Genomic DNA, 12,216 nt, shown 5'->3' on the forward strand with positions numbered 1-12,216 from the left:
CAGTAGGCAGTCGTACCCAAATCATCAAAACATAGAACACATTTCACTTATATGTTAAATAGCTATATTATTGAAGGAAAATAGCAACTATAGAGCTATTCTGTAAGAAGTAAGAACAGATTCAGAACACGATCGTGAAATATCACATGACAATAGGTTAGGTTTATAGACGTTATCTCTCAAAAAGACATAAGTCGCTTACATGAGAATACACTTATTTGGTAATATAACAATCGCGTTCGTCTTAAATAGTAATAATAATAGCTATATTAATAGCTACCCATTCAACGCATTGTCTTATTGTTATTTTATTATTTTGACAATAGGAATACTTTTACATTTTAATATGTATACTATGTAGGTATATATGTATGTACTATAATTTTAAAATAATAATCAGATATAACGTTGAGATCATTTTCATATAAAAAAATCTAGCTGTCTATAAATGATTAATTGATATAAAATTTCACTAACAATTTATGATCTCGCCTGAAACAACTATCGATAGGAAAGTTGTTACGATGCCACATCTCTCTCGCTCCATCACAAAACGTATTTAACCAGAAAGAGGTAAATAATCTCCGCTCAATGACCGGAACGAATTCCGTAAAACTTTCAAAGAACCGGTTTCCTATTAAGAAGTGAAAGTATTTTAAATATTCTATCGATTTTTATTCACATATTTGCATTTATTTTTGTATGTTAATTAGTAATTAACGCAAACGTCAACAACATTAACGCGAAGATATTTAACAATCAAAATTAAATACAATTACATTAAAAGTATAATTTGTATTATTTATGTGACATGCAGTTGACATTTAAGCCATAAACTTGACGCCATTGATCTTAACAAAAAAAAAACTTCAACAAGTATTTACATAATACATAATCAGCCTGTAAATTTCCCACTGCTGGGTTAAGGCCTCCTCTCACGTTGAGGAGAAGGTATGGAGCATATTCCACCACGCTGCTCCAAATGTTGCTGTTGTAAATGCAAGTATTTACAACAAAAAAAAAAAACAAAAAAAAAAAAAAAACAAAAAAGTTACAGGAACAACGAGTAATTATTCTAGATAAACTATTTGTTTAACCGGTGTGAAGTAATTAATGATAATTACATTGTATTCTGTCGGGAGCTAGAGGCGTCTTTTTATACACACAAGGTTTATTGCGATGCTTCTAGCGAGAGGACTAGGTCCAGCAATATATGTAGTCATCGTTCGCTTTTAATAAGACCCTAGTAAATATATTCAATAAAACATTTCAATTGAATATTTATTCATTTGTAATTTGTATGTAAAGCTGTATAGAGATTACATCATTTTTGGTGAAAGAAAATTTCATACAATAACAGTTATACCAATGATAGGTCAAACAGATAGAAAAATAACGAAACTGTTACCGGAATTTTGGAAGTAAAACTAAAGTGGAAATAAGTAGTTAAATGTAATAGTGTTGTAATATAAATAAAGATATATAAATCTCTCAACTCTTAGTAGTGAACAATAGCTGAGCTATTAGCAAATCGCATGAAGTACGTAATTCTAAGTTTTGTTTATCTTTATTCCTACTTCGATTGGAATAGGCTATACGCTAAGTATCTAATAATGTTCCGCTATTCGTTTGTAGGGAAACCTAAAAACATTGCAACCTAAACGTGAATCCATTCACTTTTCAGGACACGCCCGAGCCGAAGCCTATAGACACAGACGCACCCACTTAAGTCTTGTAATATTTCATAACATACGAAGATATAGTACAAACGTACAAAACATCTTTGTACGAACGCGTAAACGGCCGCTTACTCACTAATCCGTCGGCTCTTCAATTTACTTCACCTTTGTTAGCTCAGAGTTGAAGTTTATTTGAATAGTTTAAGCGCACACGTTGAATTTTAATATACTAATTTGTATACTATGTTTTTCAATGAGTTGTAGTATTCTATATGGTTATTGCATGCAAACTTTATAAAATAAGATCTTTGCAATTGAAAATTACAATATCAAATATGATTATATATAATTTTTTTATTTCTAAAACACAAACATTTTCTGACTATTGAATACCTCGTGAATAATTTCTCAATAGATTGTAAACAATCAAAAACTTTTATAACAAAAATTACAATTAAAAAAAGGCACCAACAAAACATTTGCAAACGTGTAGTAAACGATTTTAATATTACATTAAGGAACGTACTATACTTGTCTGAAAATAACATGTCAATAAATATACACCTGAGATCGACTGTTTAATTCACCCTTATCAGTTTCTGATAAAGTTGTTATTGAAGCTCGTGTGTGATATTGTAATGCGTGGGTGCTTTTTTATTGTCAACAAAAATAGCAACTTCGGTAGGGTTATATATATATATATATGTATATAAACATTTACTTGACAATAAGATTTTTTTATATATAATTTACTATAAAGAAACGTAAAATTAAGCTCTGTAACATATTATATTTGTCTTTGCGTCAATTTTACACTCGGTATGTAGATAGAATACTGAAAACTCAACGTGTTCGATTGATATAATCTTACTCTATTTATTTCTACTATTATTCGTGTGTGTGTCAGTACAATTTTATTATATTTATGTATGTGTCTATGTTTTATTTTAAAACTAAGCATCCATCTATCTCGACCGCATCTTCTAACACCATGTACCAAGACAATTTCCTCTGCAGTAAGATTGTCTTGCAAAGATCGCTCTGTAGCGGAAAGGGTAACATGTATTATTTTGTTTCCACTGTAAATAATATTTACATTATAATGTTATAAGTACGAGGTTATCAAAAAAAATATATCACATAAATATAACAGATGAATGAAAATAACCTACAGAAAAAATATTAATAAGTAAAGCTTCGATTCGCGTATAAATAAGTAACATAACAACATTATTTAAAGTTACAAAGTTAGTTTGCCTGTAAATATTGAAATGATAGGTTTCTACTTTGAGGAAAAGGTGAGGAGCTTGTTCCACCATGCTACTCCAGTAAGATGTGTGGATACGCATGTGATACATTTTCATCTAACACTTGCAGTTTTCCTCACTATATATTTCTTAACACGAAATTAATTATAAACACAAATTAAGCACATAATATCCTGGGGGGTTAGAATCCATAATCTTCGGTATAAAAATAAATACTTATTCCGTCTACACATCTCCACGAACATCCAATTGTCGAAACTAGCTTCCTCCGATGTTAAAAATTAAAGAAATTAAACGATGGACGACTGTACGTGCTCGATAAAAGAAAACGTAACTACTTCAGAGATTGCGATTATAGTATGCTTGTAATCGCTAACGTTAACGAGCTAACAATTACAGCCTCATTATGTCGTAATGACGCAACACGATTGTGTTCGACACTCATTGTAACTACACACAGATCAAGTGCATATACTTGAGATCATTTAAACATTAACTCGTGCGAATGTACCAAGTTCTGTACACCATAACTTAGATATTTTACAAATGTATCAATAACCACGTAGTACAATACAAGTATTTTTGTTTAATACTTTTAATTCATTATTTTACAATCAGTTAAAACAACCGGTTTGGTAAAAACCATATTCGACTACTCGTTACTGTTTTACCGACCAAACTTGTATCCAGGATGAAAGTAAGTCAATCATATTGTCACTTGATCATTCGTTATAAGATCAATCGGCCAGTGACTATTGAGAATAGCCAACCGAGCAGGGCATAACATCAAAATATTCTTTAATCAAATAGGCTCATAGAGGACCTTTGATTCATCATGTTACAGTATTAAATTAAATTTAAAGTTACCACCTAGTAACATAGTCCACAAGTATATACGTGCAAACACAAATGAACTCTATGCCCTCACTCTCTGAACCGGAGGGAGTTCAAGAACTTAACTTTGTTTTCGAGACACGTGACTAACCACTGCTAATGTCTTCAGGAGTCTACTGAGAATTTCTCGACAGAAAACCCCAAAACATGTCATTGTACTGATCCGGGGGATTTAAACTCAGGACCTCTGGATCTGCAAACTATTATCCTAGCCTCTAGACCAATGAGACGAACAAAATGTGTATATATATTTGTCGAGACATAATATCTACAAAACAACACCCAGCCTCGAGGTCACAACAATATATTTCGTGTTACTTGTGTAATTACTATAAAACGAATAAACAAAAACAACAAAGGAATTGTTTCACATGTATCATATTGTCTCGAGTTTCATCAACGACGTTTGAATAATGTTTAGCTTTGCGTTATGATCGGGACCACTGACAGCTCTTAGTTTAACTTTCGTCCCTTTTATCTTGTTAATTTGTGATTAAAGGACATTATCTGCGTCGTTAAATTGCACATGCCTGCATCCCACTGCTCACACGGACCCAGTGTTGTGGTTTTCTTTTTCGGCACTTAAAATGGTACGATATTAACACTGGTTATTTCCTTTTATAAACATTTAGAAGAATTATTTAAAAACTTATCCTTTTCATTATTCCATGAATTTTATAGTGGTTTAGGCGTCAAAAAGTAACATAGAGCCAGGGTTAGGTTCCCATTTATATATAAGTTTTACATTACATTAACAGCCTATAAATTTCCCACTACTGGGCTTAGACCTCCTCTCTCCTCTTTGAGGAGAAGGTTTGGAGCACACATGAGGCAGAATTTAGTTGAAATTAGGTCCAGGTTCGTGATGTTTTCCTTCACCGCCGAGTACGAGTTGAATTATAATTCAGTACATGAAAATTCAGTGGTGCTTGCCGGGGTTTGAACCCGAAGTCATCGGTTAAGATGCACGCGTTCTTACCACTGGGCCATCTCGCCTCTAGTATGGATGCATAATTACACTACTACATTGACATTTACAAGATGAACAAAAAAATAGTAAAAGAGGACGGATGTTAAGTATTATATCATGGCAACTATATTTTAAATTTACGATGTTCTTTTTCTTGAATATAATTTATCAAAGATGTGAAGGTCAGCAGAGTATGCTAACGAGACCGTACCTTTAGCTGACAACTTATCTGTCACCCTTGAACGTTCTCACCCGAACTGAGGTCAGAGATAATTAATTATAAAACTAAAATATTCATTGCTTTAAAGGTAATAACTTTCATATTCAGGTAAAATATTTTAGATATATTTTTATCTTCGTATAAAATGAACTCTACTTTCGAATGATTAAAATTAAAATTAGTCATACATTTTAATCGCATAAATGCACTTCGTCGAAAACAAAATGAATCATACCTATTTCTATAATTTTGATTTTCCTAAATTTATGCAAGTCTATTGTTAATAAGGATGTAAGTATTTAAAGCTTTTAAAATTAATTTCAAGGGACTTCAAGATCATAAGGAAGCGGCTGCATCCGTTATTCATATGAAGATGATCGTTACCGTATAAAATATTAATTTTATACTCAAATACGATAAACATTATCATTTGACCTTTTGTTTGAATTACCAATTACAGTTACTTTAACGTCTAATTATAAACATTTCAAAAAATTTCTTAAATCAACAAAAGGGTTCGGCAAGGCTACAGACATGGTCATCTATTTTATAATATGCATAAAAATGATAAAATAACAAATTTCAACACGAAAATATTTAATGATAGCTGACATCACCGAGATACACCTACCCTAATCACACTATCACTATCAGACGCTATCACACGAAAGACTGATAACTCCTTTAACGATATGATAAAGAAACAAGTGGATACTTTCAGCGAAACATGATATGAATCGCTAAATATGTTTAATCTATTTTCAACCTTATATTTAGGGTCATAAATATCAGAAAGATACGTTTAATAGATTAAAACAATAATAATATTCAGTTTACTCTTTAAATAGGCCAATGCAAGTTTTTTAATACGTTGCTTTATATTTTTTAAATATGTAATTCTAGCTATACCTTTGTATACAATTATTTAATTTCTATTTTCGTACGACTTTTTGTAATTGGAAAAGCTATGATAATACTTATAATATCGATCGCCTCTGACATTCTGAGCTGTAAACACAAATTACTCCTTTAATAGCACTTTTCTCGTCAAGCCGACTTGTTTAACCCAGTACGAGAACTGGGGCAGAGTTTCCAGCGACAATCGTGACAAGCTAACGTCGAAACGAAATTTTCCTTTAAGTACTCCAACCATTTTTTTAAACAGGATATAATTATTTACCGCAGTGTTTCTATTACAAGGTGATGTATCTGTTTTTATTTGTGGAAAAATACTGCAGTACAATTATACTTAAGTTTTAATTTACAAGAAAGACTAGTTATTTTATATATAATTATGCTACGTTAAGGTTAACTGCGCTCGTTTTTAACGATATAAATAACTTAAAGTAACGAAAAATAAGCTTAATTTGTATGAACATATACGAATATTTCGTAATAGTTCCAAAACAAAAATGGTAAAAAATATCCTCTGAAAATGTTTAAACTCCCAGCTTGTACAAAACAGAAAATAAGTATTGTATTCACTGTTGCAATGCCGGATATCAAGGTCCAATTGCCACCGTTTCACTTGGTCGAAACAAAACCTCTCCACTCCGATACGAATTATAATCTCTCGAGCGTAAAATAAAGAAAAAAACTTATCCATTATTCCGATGAGATGATCGGTTATGATTCACCAAAAATGTACTAAAATCGCTATACAATTTCTGTATCATTTTTGCCGTACTTTCATTTATTAACAGCATTTAAAGCAATGTAAAATGACATCTATTACTATTATAATAAAAGTTGAAAAAGCGTGTTTTATTAATTGCAATGTCATTTGCACATTTGCCATGGAGTCTCTAAGCTCGACCTAAAACTTAAACGAGTATCACAGATTAAAAAAACAAAACCTGACTTTAATCCCAAACTACAACTAAAGCTTTTAATAAGCCTTCATAATTCAATGAAATAAAACATGCATAGCGCACAAACGAGTTTTGTAATGATCAAACAAATTCCGATAAATATTAATTCTAAGAAAATATCAACGACACATACGATATGTAATGAGTCAAGTATAAGTCGAACCCTGTGCTGTATAGAATTCCCAAGGGAAAAGTAACAGGAAGTAAAACAATCGAGCTACCAACACAAAACTTTCAGACTAATCTTTTCGATTTTCATGTCCTTAAAAACACTACAGATGCCAAGTACTCTGGAAAAAAAACTTCTCGAACAATAGGAGCACCACGAAAACCTTCGATACAATACCGATCAAGGTAAGTGACCTTTCCACGATATTAAATCTTAGCAAAACCACTATTACACAGTCACTGTAGATCCACAAGTTATTAACTGAATCGCCGAAGCGCGACGTAACGGCACCAACGCGGTTTCGTGTAAAAACTTCTTCCGTCACATTTAAATTTGCAATTTTTGCCACATTACACTAATCCACAAGCACTATTATCGATGTATCACAGAATTTGAGAATGTTAAAAACACCTAGTATAGGAGCCGCAAACCGTCCGCCCCGTGCGACGTACAAGAGGAGACTGAGGTCGGCTGCGCCCGCGCCGCCTCACACACCCGGTTATCAGCCTTCGGGGGGAAAGGGGGTAAGAAAGAAAAGTGTTCACGTGACGTGGAGATAAGCTGAAAAATCAATTCGCAAATGCTCGCGTTTTTCTATGAAATTATAAGTGTGACATGTCTAAAACAAAAACATTACCTGCACATAACGTGACTTTAGCATCATCAATGAACGATCGAAATGCTCATATAAAACAACATTTAACTGAAATATTATTAATTTAACTAAACATTTTAACCTAATGGTTAAGTGAAAAAGTTGAAAGAGTATTGCCATTTGCATTTTAATCGTATCAGGTGTCACGAACGCACCTGTACCTTTAACATAGAGGGCATATGGTTCCAGCTGTGCTTATTTGATAATAAAATACTAGTATTCATTTCTATTCGTCGTTTTTTTTGTATAGAGTTGATATTTTGATATAATCTCTATACTCTCTATTCTAATAATATCTACATAGAAGGCATACGCGATTGAAATTTGAGTCAAAATCAATTCAAAACACAAAATTATGCTTAACTCAAACTTAATATAAAAACTCAACAATAAATGTAATTAATTTTCTAAAAGTAGAGCCGCGTCTAGTAGTGTCAGCATTTCACACAGATTTTAAAAGATAACTTTCCTGCAAAGTACGCAGACGAGGTTCAAATAATTGTTCCTAGGTTAACAAACTTCGCAACCCATGAGAATACCTTCAACTTAACCACATATGAAAGGCAGATATTATGACCGACAGTGATAGAAAGTGATACAACAACCCCTCAAGGATAACAAAACTTTAAGGCTATGTATTTAAGACACATTATTGCTCGTTAATACCAGTTTTTAAGGTAATAATTCATTTTGCAAATATAGTAGCTTATTTATATATAAATAAAGATGAAATTAGCTTGATATTAGTTTTGTATGCACTTTACAATGAATGGGTTCGTTATAAAAGGATGGGAACAAACGTAGTGAGGTATACTCGTTCAGGATAATTTTAAAAGAGATTGCACGGAAGTACAACAAAGTGATGTATTCTATATTTTCCAGGTATACTTTGACTCGAACGGTATAAGGTTTAAAATTGAATGACAGAATAATTGGAATGTGCTCTATCTCGTGAGCAAGAGAAAATTTGTTTCCTAGTAAATGTCATAAAGTATAAACATTGAACAATCTAGCGGTATCGTGCGGTTTTGCTTGCTCTACCATATTTTATTCTGTTCAGCTTTCAATGGTTATATATTAATGAGTCATTTATAACTCCCAAGTCAAAGTTAAATGACATAAATGTATTTCGATTTCAAGGTAAGCAGCATAAACAATTATTTTCCACATCATTTAAATGTTATATTTTGATATATCCCTAGGTACTTATTACTTATTGCGTGACATTAATTTATATATAACAAAACTGTAATTACGAATAATTTTCATTTAATTTGCAAATACAATATTAAAATACTATCAGTAAAAATATTTTACTTGGTAGTAGGGCTTTGTGAAAGCCTGGGTAGGTACGCAATCATATATTCTACTGGAAGAAACAACAATACTTAGTACTGTTTTGTTACGTATTTAAGGATGATTGAGGCAGTGCCAGTACAGGTACAAGACACTAAAATCTTAGTTCTCTTAGTTTGGCGGCGCATTAGCGATATAAGGAATGGTTAATATTTCTTACAGGACGAACATGTATTACCGATTATCATCAAAGAGATTTTTTTTAAAAATCTGCTGCTTAAAGAACAAAGCGTTCCAACTATTAGTTCTCATCTTAATCGAAGGCAATCGAAGGTTGCTATCATTTCATACTATGATGGCATATAAATTCAGGCGAAAATGTTACGCGACAGAGTCAACACGGACAGCTAGTTCAAATATATGTGAGTATGAAACACATAGTTATGCATCATCATCAGCAGCAGCAGTCCATACTTTTCCACTGCTGGACATAGGCCTCTCCAATTGCACGCTACTGTGATCTATCTTCGGCTACTCGCATCCAGCTTCTGCTAACCGTCTTGCGCAAATCGGCACTCCACCGTGCCTGAGGACGTCCACTCCTCGGTCTCCACTCTAAATGCTTATACATATACGAGACAGACCATAATATATGAACAAAAATGGTGAATTTAAATTCAATGTTTTGTAATTCCACGTGTTCGTCTGTGCTTAAAAATCGTACTTAAAATAATTATACAAATTTTCAAGCCCGATATTATTAACGCAGGCCGATAAGTGGGTCGACGTCAGACGGCCGTGATTTTACACGTGTGTCCATTGTAAGATTATCTGCGAGACGTTTTACTATTTATTTTCAATATAGGTATGTAGAATTAAGAAATGTATAACATATATACATATTTACAGGATCTTATATGGTTTCCGATATTAGTAGTATGCGTAGGTCGAATCTTGCAAATTAATTGTAACCTGTTTCCGTTGATTCCGTTCCGTTGATGAATTTTAACCGTTTTTGTCATAATACGGTTTAGTTTTGATAGACGATTAAAATTTATTGGTTTCGTGTAAAGCGTGAACAGACAAGCTTTATATACACTAGTAATTTAATGTCTATTACATTAAATTAATCGATATGGTTATATTATAACAATATCATTCAATTTAAAATTAACAGAATCACGTGACTGTGACGGCATAACGTCAACCATCAACCAAGTCAGACATTACTGATATTTTGACGCCCATGTCAAGTTATTAAATTTCAAAACTTTACTTTCTCTGTGTACAACAAGATTTAATGTAATGTAACGTTAATACTTTATTACTTAACTGTCAAATTAACGTCAGTAATATATTTGATTATTTGAAACTGTATAATATTTCTTCGCGTCACAACACAACAATGAAAACGCGCAACGAATGAGTCAGCGCAGGCTGCGCCGGCGCGTGTAACAGTGAACCGCTATTGCGCCGAATGATCTCGATACTAGTTATTTCTCATTATTTATTTCTTATTTAAAATTATAAACCTTTTATTTATAAAATATGTGTCTTAATACAATTAATATTAATTAAACGTACAGCAACCACTAACCATAATACCATCAATAATATGATGTTATTATTACAATTTAATTTTAATACTAAACTTCATTCTATGGTATATTTATTCACTGGTAACACCATTTACTATAAGGTTATGCTCAACTTAGAAATAATTAATCTACCATTGTAAGTCTTAATCAGACAATATTATCATGCAAATAGAAATTTAGAGACTATTATCATAATTATTAATATTTAGAATCGATAACAATTATCAGAAAGATATATGTACAAACCCAGAATCAGAAGTAGAAAGTCTTTACTTAGTCCATTAAAAATAAATTAAGGGCGCGCTCCGATCTTTACTTGGATTAATAAACAATTATTATTATTTTTCTAATTTGAATTTGACATTCGAACGATAACTAAAATTCTATTTTTAATTTAAAAGTTTATGTTACACACAAAAACATCGTACTCAAATTCGAAAGTATACTATTCCAAGTGTAAACCCGAATATTATAGGTTTCAGAGTTCTATGGAAAATATAAATAGGAGTTGTTTTTATGAAAGATACCAATTTAGCTAGTATACCAAATCAAACTCCAATATATTGTAATATAATAAGTTTGAATACGTATCCTAACACGAATAAAGCCAATAAAAATCCCTAGTCTCAACATAAACTATTCTAAACAGCACGTCATAGCTATATAAAAAGACGATAAATAAACTATAAACCCTATCGTCTGCAGCACAAGGATCACTTTCATTTGTACTTGTATCGTGCGGTAAGTATACAATGGACTAAGCACAATTAAGTGATCGTCGGTCTACTTGCATATATAATTAGTGAGACCGTGCATTAGTGTGGCTCGGCTTTTGGTCGGACAAATGAGTTCAAGCGTGGGAGATAAACCCGAAGTCTAGGTTACAGATACATGAGGCTGTCTGCTATTTAATTTGCATTAACTATTTACAGATTCCGTAAATTATATGTGATAGTTATAGTTGCGTATGTTACAACCCGGAACCCACAGATGGCGCTGATTGTGCCTTTATAATTCGACACATCACCGACTACGCCGTGGGTCGTGGATCGCATTAGACTCACTCTCAGGACATCACTCAAAGCCCTAGAAGACTCCCAATTTCAAAGCACATTCTAGTACCTAACCACACGGATAGCGAAGCTCTAAAGGTCAATAATGTCAACAGCATTTACAAAAACGAAAACAAAAAGTAAAAATATCAAATAAAACATAGTTATATGATCCGTGAGAAGCACTTCCATATTTTCAATAATCGTTTGATCCCCCATAACACTTCGATGTAAACAGGTAACGATATAAATATGATAAATAAATATAAATAAAAAATAACATCGTGTAGTTATTAATTTAATTAAGCCGATTGACTGAATATATAACAAACGATTTTAACTTCAAGTCGATAAGTTATTCGGAGACATGCTCCGTGCAAAACATTTTTTATTACCTACAAATATCGTCAATGTCGGAGAGAAAGTTTGAATTTTTTTTTTTCTTGAACATTTTCACAATGTCAATGACGAATGGCAGTTTTTAAAGACTATTTAAATTTACATCATTTTATTATGAAATGAAAATTCCACAATAAAATGCTAG

At 32.2% G+C, this 12,216-nt stretch overlaps 1 protein-coding gene across 13 annotated transcripts in view; it reads right to left on the bottom strand.

Annotated features, from left to right (window-relative positions):
- The window catches only part of LOC113392040 (serine/threonine-protein kinase MARK2-like), a 169,193-nt gene that overhangs the window by 69,437 nt on the left and 87,540 nt on the right, over positions 1-12,216 (bottom strand). For 6 of the 13 annotated variants that reach the window (XM_026628253.2, XM_064219324.1, XM_064219323.1 and 3 more), the window contains exon 1: positions 7,249-7,541. The exons of 3 other annotated variants lie outside the window; for them this stretch is intronic. The gene's annotated coding sequence lies outside the window, so the exon portion shown is untranslated. Of the gene's footprint in view, positions 1-7,234; positions 7,542-12,216 lie in introns of those variants that run through there. 4 more of the 13 variants (XM_064219320.1, XM_064219318.1, XM_064219319.1 and 1 more) reach the window with 4 other exon arrangements.

The sequence above is a fragment of the Vanessa tameamea genome, chromosome 27 (genome assembly GCF_037043105.1).
Source record: "Vanessa tameamea isolate UH-Manoa-2023 chromosome 27, ilVanTame1 primary haplotype, whole genome shotgun sequence".
NCBI classification, from domain to species: Eukaryota; Metazoa; Arthropoda; class Insecta; order Lepidoptera; family Nymphalidae; genus Vanessa; species Vanessa tameamea.